This window comes from Conger conger, chromosome 2, assembly GCF_963514075.1.
Source record: "Conger conger chromosome 2, fConCon1.1, whole genome shotgun sequence".
NCBI classification, from domain to species: Eukaryota; Metazoa; Chordata; class Actinopteri; order Anguilliformes; family Congridae; genus Conger; species Conger conger.
Genome location: NC_083761.1, coordinates 51810475 through 51818214, shown reverse-complemented (window position 1 = coordinate 51818214; position 7740 = coordinate 51810475). Strand labels below are relative to the sequence as shown.

Below are 7740 nucleotides of genomic sequence, written 5' to 3'. Positions count from 1 at the left end.
ATAGGTGCTACAAATTCAAACAATAATACACACCCTTTCAACAATTGTTATTTCATGGTATTGTTGATCATATGATTATAGTACATAATTGTCCAATCTGAATTATTTAGGTTCAAGCAGTGATGTGGAGGAATGTGGAGGGGACCAGCTTGGTGCTACAGCTGAATCAGCAGTGGCAGGAGGGAGGTACACAGCTGGTCTTGGGCTGGAGCTCCGGGCAGGTTCCCAGAGCGGGGGTAATTGATCAATCACAGCAGGAGAGAGAGAGATGCCTGCATGCGATAAGGACAACGCCAGTAGAATACGGCTATGGCAGCATAGCTAAGGGAAACAGAGGCAGTGGCCAAAACAGCCATGGGGCAGACTTGATACAGTCACAACCAGACCATGACTGGTTCAGCTTAACACAACACTATCAATAATGATCCGGCGACAGTCCACCAAAGACTCTATAGCTTATGCCAGCCACCCACTCCTGCCCCACAACTATAGGACAGACTAAAAAGATATGTTTTTAGCCTAGCTTTAAATAAGGTGATAGTGTCTGCACCCGAAACATGAACAGGCAATTTGTTACACAGGAGAGGAGCATAATAAGAAAAGGCTCTGTCACCTATGGTACATTTAGCTATTCCAGGAATAACAAGGAGGCCTGCACCCTGCAAACAGAGCATTTGTGTGAGAGTATAAGGAATAAGTAAATAATTACAGAGCCCATGTAAGGCTTTAAAGGTCAGAAGTAGTATTGAAATTTAACAAGCAACCAGTGAAGTGAAGCTAACACTGGGCTAATGTGCTCAAATCTCCTTGTTCTAGTAAGAATACAAGCTGCAGCATTTTGCAGCATTGGCTGGAGCCCTTTCAGAGAGGTATTTGCACATCCAGACAAAATAGTATTGTAGTCATCTAATCTTAAGGCAACAAAAGCATGGACTGATTTTCTGCATCATGTAAGGACAGTATTTTCCGAATTTTAGAAATATTCCTCAAGTGATAAAAAGCAACCAGAGAGATGTTTTAATCTGCGTCTCAAATGCAAGATCTGGATCAAAAGTAACACCAAGATCTTTGATGACAGCACTTGAAGTGATGGAGATTCCATCAATGTTAGGCATGTCGTCAGATAATTTGCATCTCAGGGACTTCGGCCCCACTACCATTATCTCTGTTGTGGGTCATCCATTCCTTTATGTCTTTAATCTTTAACAGATTTGACTGATAGATACAATGGGGTGTCATCTGCATGTGGAAGTTAATGCCATGTTTGCAAATAACTTGTCCTAGGGGAAGCATATATAGAGAGAAGAGCAAGGGCCCAAGCACAGATCCTTGTGGTACTCCATATCTAACCCTAGATTGATAAAATGCACACATATAGGTATGATCTAAGATAACTTTCACCAGCTGTGTTTGGACTTTGATTGGATTCCTGGTTTGTGATTTTGGATTTTGTTTTGGTTTGTCTGCCTCCTCTGACTGCTTTTTTGCGTTTGTTACTGTTCTAGGCTTCTGTTCTGATGAATTTCCAGACACTACCTTTTTTGCAAATGCGGTAGTTAGCTATCAGGTAATCAATACCCTTGTGCTGAGTACTGATTGTCTGCCGTCTGTTTTCTGATTACCAATGAAGGTCAGCTGTGTGTCTTTCTATTTAAGTCCCGCTTTTCTTTGAATCGGGGCTTGTGTGTTATTTTTCCACTTCCCATAGCACGTTTTGTTTTTAATTTCTCATTTGTGCACTATGTGCACTATTCTCATTTACATGTTGTGGTGGAGTTAATGGGAGCTGAACACGCAGCAACTCTTCATCACCTTGGGGTAGTGAGGACAGTCGGTCTCACGTTAAGCTTCACCTTCTTTTAGTTTGTGCACAAATGTTAGGCACATGACAGTTGGAAGACGGGATTCCTCTGGGAATTGAGACCCTGTTGGCAGCTTCCTTCTGTCTTCCGGCTGTTTTCCGGCATCCTCCAAGAGGGCCCACATCACTCCGCTGCTAAAAAAGCCTACCCTGGATCCCTCCATCATCCAGAACTACCGCCCGGTATCTCTTCTTCCTTTCCTTTCTAAAACTATAGAACGAGCCGCTTCTACTCAACTTTCTTCCTTCTTTTCTAACAACAACCTGCTAGACTCCCATCAGTCTGGCTTCAGATCGGGCCACTCGACAGAGACTGCGCTCCTCTCCGTCAGTGAGTCACTCCATGCCGCACGAGCAGCCTCCCTCTCCTCTGTCCTCATTCTTCTAGATCTCTCTGCTGCCTTCGACACTGTGGATCACTCCATCCTCCTGTCTGCCCTGTCAGCAACGGGCATCTGTGGCACAGCCCTGGACTGGATTGAGTCCTACCTCTCTGGTCGCTCCTTCCAGGTTGCCTGGGCTGGTTCGGTATCGACACCTCGGCCCCTCGCCACAGGAGTTCCCCAGGGCTCAGTCCTTGGCCCGCTTCTTTTTTCTCTTTACACTCGCTCCCTTGGCCCTGTGATCACTGCACATGGGCTATCCTACCACTGCTACGCGGACGATACCCAACTCTTCGTCTCGTTCCCGCCGTCTGATACGCAGGTTTCAGCCCGTATCTCTGCTTGCCTGAGGGACATCCAGAGCTGGATGGACAACCACCATCTAAAGCTCAACCCAGGTAAAACTGAAATGATATTCATCCCTGCTAATACCTCTCCCCATCTGGATCTCTCCATTTCCCTCAGGGATACCACACTCACGCCGTCACCCAGTGCAAGGAACCTCGGCGTGGTGATGGACAGCAGACTGTCCCTTTCCGAGAACATTGCGGCGGTGACCCGGTCTTGCAGGTTCTTCCTATACAACATACGGAGAATCCGCCCCTTTCTCACCCCCTACTCGACCCAGCTCCTGGTCCAAGCGATGGTTCTGTCCCGCCTGGACTACTGCAATTCCCTCTTGGCTGGCCTCCCAGCGTCCGCCATCAGACCCCTCCAACTCATCCAGAATGCAGCAGCTCGTCTGGTCTTCAACCTTCCCAAATACTCACACCCCTGCTTACTTCCCTCCACTGGCTGCCTGTCATGGCTCGCATCAAATTCCAAACATTGGTGCTAGCCTTCCAAGCAGTTAAAGGGTCTTCCCCAGCTTATCTGCAAAAAATCATCAGACCCTACACCCCTGCCAGACCTCTTCGTTCAGCCTCCACAGGCCGCTTGGCACCTCCCCCTCTCCAAACCTCCACCTCACGCTCACGACTACTGTCTGTTCTGGCTCCACGGTGGTGGAACGAACTCCCCGTTGAGGTCAGAACTATAGAATCTCTCCCCACCTTCAAGCGCAAGCTGAAGACACACCTCTTCAAGCAGCACCTCTCCCCATCCCTCCCTACCTCCCTGTGAACCTTAATTGTTGTCTCTGTGACTTGCTTTGTGTATCGGTATTTTTAGTTGGCTAGGTAAGCAGTGTTTGGATAGTTAACTTTGGTCACTTTTGCTCTGTTTGTTTGTTTGTTCAAAAAAAAAAAAAAAAAAAAAAAAATGGCCCTTGTCCTCATCTTTGTTGTACAGGTAGCAGTTGAAATTGTACTTCCCTCTAGGGTCTTTCAGCGAACTTATCCCTGGTTATGGGTATGCACTTTGTTGTACGTCGCTCTGGATAAGAGCGTCTGCCAAATGCCAATAATGTAATGTAATGTAATGTCTAGGCCAAGTGTTAGGGTTTTGAGTTTATTGCATCACTTATTAGCACAATTGCTCTCATTGGCATTTCATCTGCATAGCTTATTTTCGCCTTGTTTAAAAGCCACTTTTTTGAAGGAATGAGCTTTAGGCTAAGTAAAATTTTAGGGGACTAAAAGTAATTTGACCAATTCCTGCTCAAATATTTATTGGACAGGTGTGTTTCATCATTAGTTGCATAGAAGAGCTATCAAAACTGTGAGGGTTGATTCTGGGGGTGCCATCTACATTTGAACATGAGGATCAAAGCATTTTCAATGCCAGTAAAGTAGGTCATCATTAGGCTGAAAAATCAGAATAAATCAATCATAGACATAGCCACAAAATTAGGTGTGTCAACATCAACTGTTGATAGATTGTTACAAAGCAAGAATGCACTGGTGAGCTCAGTAATGGCAAAAACCCTGGTAGACCACAAAAGACCAGTGTAGTGGATGACAGAAGAATCCTTAAAATGAAAAAATCCCTGTTCAACAGATTGAGACTGATGTGGGCGTAGATGTGTTAAAGACAACCATTGACAGAAGATGACGGCAGCATAACCTCAGAGGGTTCACCACAAGATGTAAATCCCTGGCAGGCCTCAAGAATAGAATGGCCACGTTACAGTTTGCAAAATCGTACATTCAAAACCTGTAGTGTATGTGTTCTGGAACAAAGTGTTATGTACAGATGAGATGAAGATCAACCTGTACCAGAGTGATGGAAAAAGTGTGAGGGGAAAAAAACCTCATGATCCAAAGCATGTCATGCCTTGGGCATGTGTGGCTGCCACTGGAACTGGCTCACTTGTGTTCATTGATGTCATTGCTGACGGCAGCAGCAGAATGAATGCTGAAGTATACAGAAATCTGGTCTGCTCAGGTCCATGCAAATTCATCAGAACTGATTGAACGACTCTTCATCATTCAGCAGGACAATGATTCAAAACATACAGCCAAAGGGTATGTTTATAGGTTGTAAGGATTTGCAACAAAATATAGAATATGATCATTTTATGTCAGTTTGTTTGAATTAACGCTGAAAGTCAACACTTTGACCACTGAGAGATTGTTTTATTTCAATGTGTCAGTGTCCAAATACTTACAGACTGCACTGTATGTGTTAATTGATCTTTTTAGGGAAAAAAATGTTTTTTGTAAATTTAATGTGCCACCTTATGGGAAAGGCCGGAGAGAAAGTTCTCAATCCTTTTTTCAGTCATTTATTTTGACGATGTGGTATGCAAAAATCATGTTAAACTTCCTTTGCCCTGATGTAATTGTATTCCAGTGTATGTATTGTTTTTTGTTATGTAAAATCTTGTATAGCATGTGTTTGTGTGTGTGTGTGTGTGTGTGTGTGAGAGAGAGAGAGAGAGAGAGAGAGAGAGAATGACAGATATATCGGAGGAAAAACTGGCCGCTCCAGTTTTGTCGTATAAATATGGGGCGGTCTGTTCCTTGGACATTTTCCAATGAAATTTCCCTGGGACCGTGGTACTGAAAATATCTCTATTTGCCTGTTCTGTCCTATATAGAGAGAGCAGAGACTGACTGAGATTGTGTGTGTGTGTGTGTGTGTGTGTGAGAGAGAGAGAGAGAGAGAGAGAGAGAGAGAGTAGAATTGTAGGGGACTGCTCATACATATTTGTACATACAGTATTTGCTAGAGCAAAATAATAACTAACATTTGTAAGAACTGACAAGGGATGGTAGTGGATGGTTAGATGGTAGTAGACGTAGAAGAATGGTAGAAGTGAGTGGGAGTTTCAAAGTCACAGAGGCAGACCAAGGATTGTTTTCTTTTAGAGTTTCTGTATACAATAGAGGACTAGCTATGTTTTTTGCTGAGCAAAAACCAATATAACCTTTGTTCCTTTCTTTGTGCAGGGGGACGCATATCTGAATAACCTGAAATAAAAAGAAGCTCACATAGTACTGATCAGCTGTCCTCTGCTGTACTTTGATACAGTGGAGATGAGACTGAACCTGTCCTTCACTCAAGGTGAATAAAATATAAGGAGATAAATAGATAAATAAATGGAGATACATAGAGAAGAATGAGATCTCCATCTTATTTCCTTACCATTCTATCTATCTTTAGTTGTTGGCCCCTGAACAGAACCATGTAATTTTGTCTTGGTTAATCATGATTTTTTTCCTATTATTTCCTTTCTTTGCTAATCCCATATTATATTATGCATTCATCAAAATATCCCCCTGCTGTCTTCTTACTTCTCTTTTGAAAGTATTAATCACTCCTCTTTTCAATGACATATTACTCCCTCCCTTGCAGGCTCCCTTCCCCTCTCAATTTCCTTCTCACTATTTGTCCCTTAACTCTGTCTTTCTCTTCCTTGTTGCCCTCTCTTTGAAAATGAATTACCCTCCCTTATTACATTCTCCAGTCCATCTCAACGCTTCTATCTGCTCCCTGTATCTACTCCCCAGTCTCATTTTGATTGCTTAACAGTATGTCAAAATACAGGAGTTTATGTTCCACTTGCCAATCAGGCAGGCCTTTGATAGATCCCTCGAGGCATCCATCTCCCACTCTCTCACAGATTTTCTCTTGGCATAGTTTGATAGTGTTCAGTCACTTATTGTGTGTAAAATAACTGTCAAGAGGGACAGTTTGTATTAATCTACACATTCACTGTTGGCGTTACCCTGCCCCCTCTATTTTCCATCTGCCTCTTGTCACTTTGTCAGTCTGCTGTCCATTACCCCTGGAGCCTTCAGGTCAATCACCTGGCAAATAATTATTAATCCAAATGCAAATAAGTGTCATTGACATGGCAAGGGTACACTTACATTGCAAAAGTATAAACTGATATAATAAACAGATAACATACACCGTAAAGAAAAATAATTCTACATCTTAAAGACAAACATGTAAAATTGGTCATGGACAGCCTCTCTACCTCTGAGAGTGTCACAAAATCAAGGCAGATTTTTATTTTATAGAAGTACAGTGTTCTTGCTACACTACATTTTTAATATTTAGTGTGGAAATTAAGCTCTGTCTCCACCTTTTGAATATTATAGAGTGAGCAGAACTCTGCCAGTGTCTACTGGTCTCAATGGCCAGATTGTGTTCAGTGAATCTATATTTTGTCAATATTTTCCTTGTTTTTCTTTCTTTCAATGTAGTCAGGTAATCCGCCACAGTGTACTCTCCTTTTAGGGGCAGATAGCACTCTTGATTTGTTTGTGTTTTTGTGTCCAAATAGGTGATGTCATTGGGGCTAATTAACTAAGCCTCAAAGCTGGCTGGTTAATCTCTTGGTATTTCAGAACCTTGTAATGATAGAATTGGGGGGTCGCAGTTTTTTAGGTGAATTAAAATTGAACTGCTCTTTTTTTAATGTTAATCTGTGGTGGATACGGATACTGGCCTATTTCTGCCCTGCATGCATTGTTTGGTGCTTTGCTCTGGACACAGAGGATGTTTTTACAAAGATTTGCATGCAGGGTTTCTAACGGGTTTCTAATGGGTGTTTGTCACAGAATGCCAATCATGCTCTCTCCATCATGTTTATCTCCGAGTTAAAGCTTCCTGTTGGGGTTATTTTTAATCCTAAAATAAGTATAACTGTGTTCTATCATTTTATTGTGAATATGTCATTGTTTTCTCTTTCATTCCCCTATGTGTTCAAAGAGAAACAGGAACATAGTGTTCAGTTGGCTAATAAGGTTAAAGGGAAATGTATCCTTTACTGAGATGTCCTGAAACTTTGCATTTTCTCCCTACCACTCTCCCCTACAGTCTCCCAGTGGAGGAGCTGTTCATTTGGGTGATTCTAAAACTGGTGCATTAGTTGGTGAGAATTGTATATCCTGTAATAGGCTTGCTTCTCATCTCTCCTTCCCTTGCTGTTTTGAACTGTTCATGAGTTCCTATTCTTACAGTCCTGTATAATTGTGCTTGTAATTATACTTGTAACTCCTCATTCACGCCTCCTCCTCCTGTTTTCATTAATCTCCTTTCCTTCTCCCTCAGTGTGTCTCTGGGGATGAGGCCATTGCCGCCAGTGCCGCACCCCCTGTCGCC

General features: G+C 42.8%; 1 pseudogene; it reads right to left on the bottom strand.

Moving 5' to 3' along the window:
* Window positions 1–491: 491 nt before the first annotated feature.
* LOC133120612 (uncharacterized) lies at window positions 492–1160 on the bottom strand (annotated as a pseudogene).
* Between the last annotated feature and the right edge of the window lie 6580 nt (window positions 1161–7740).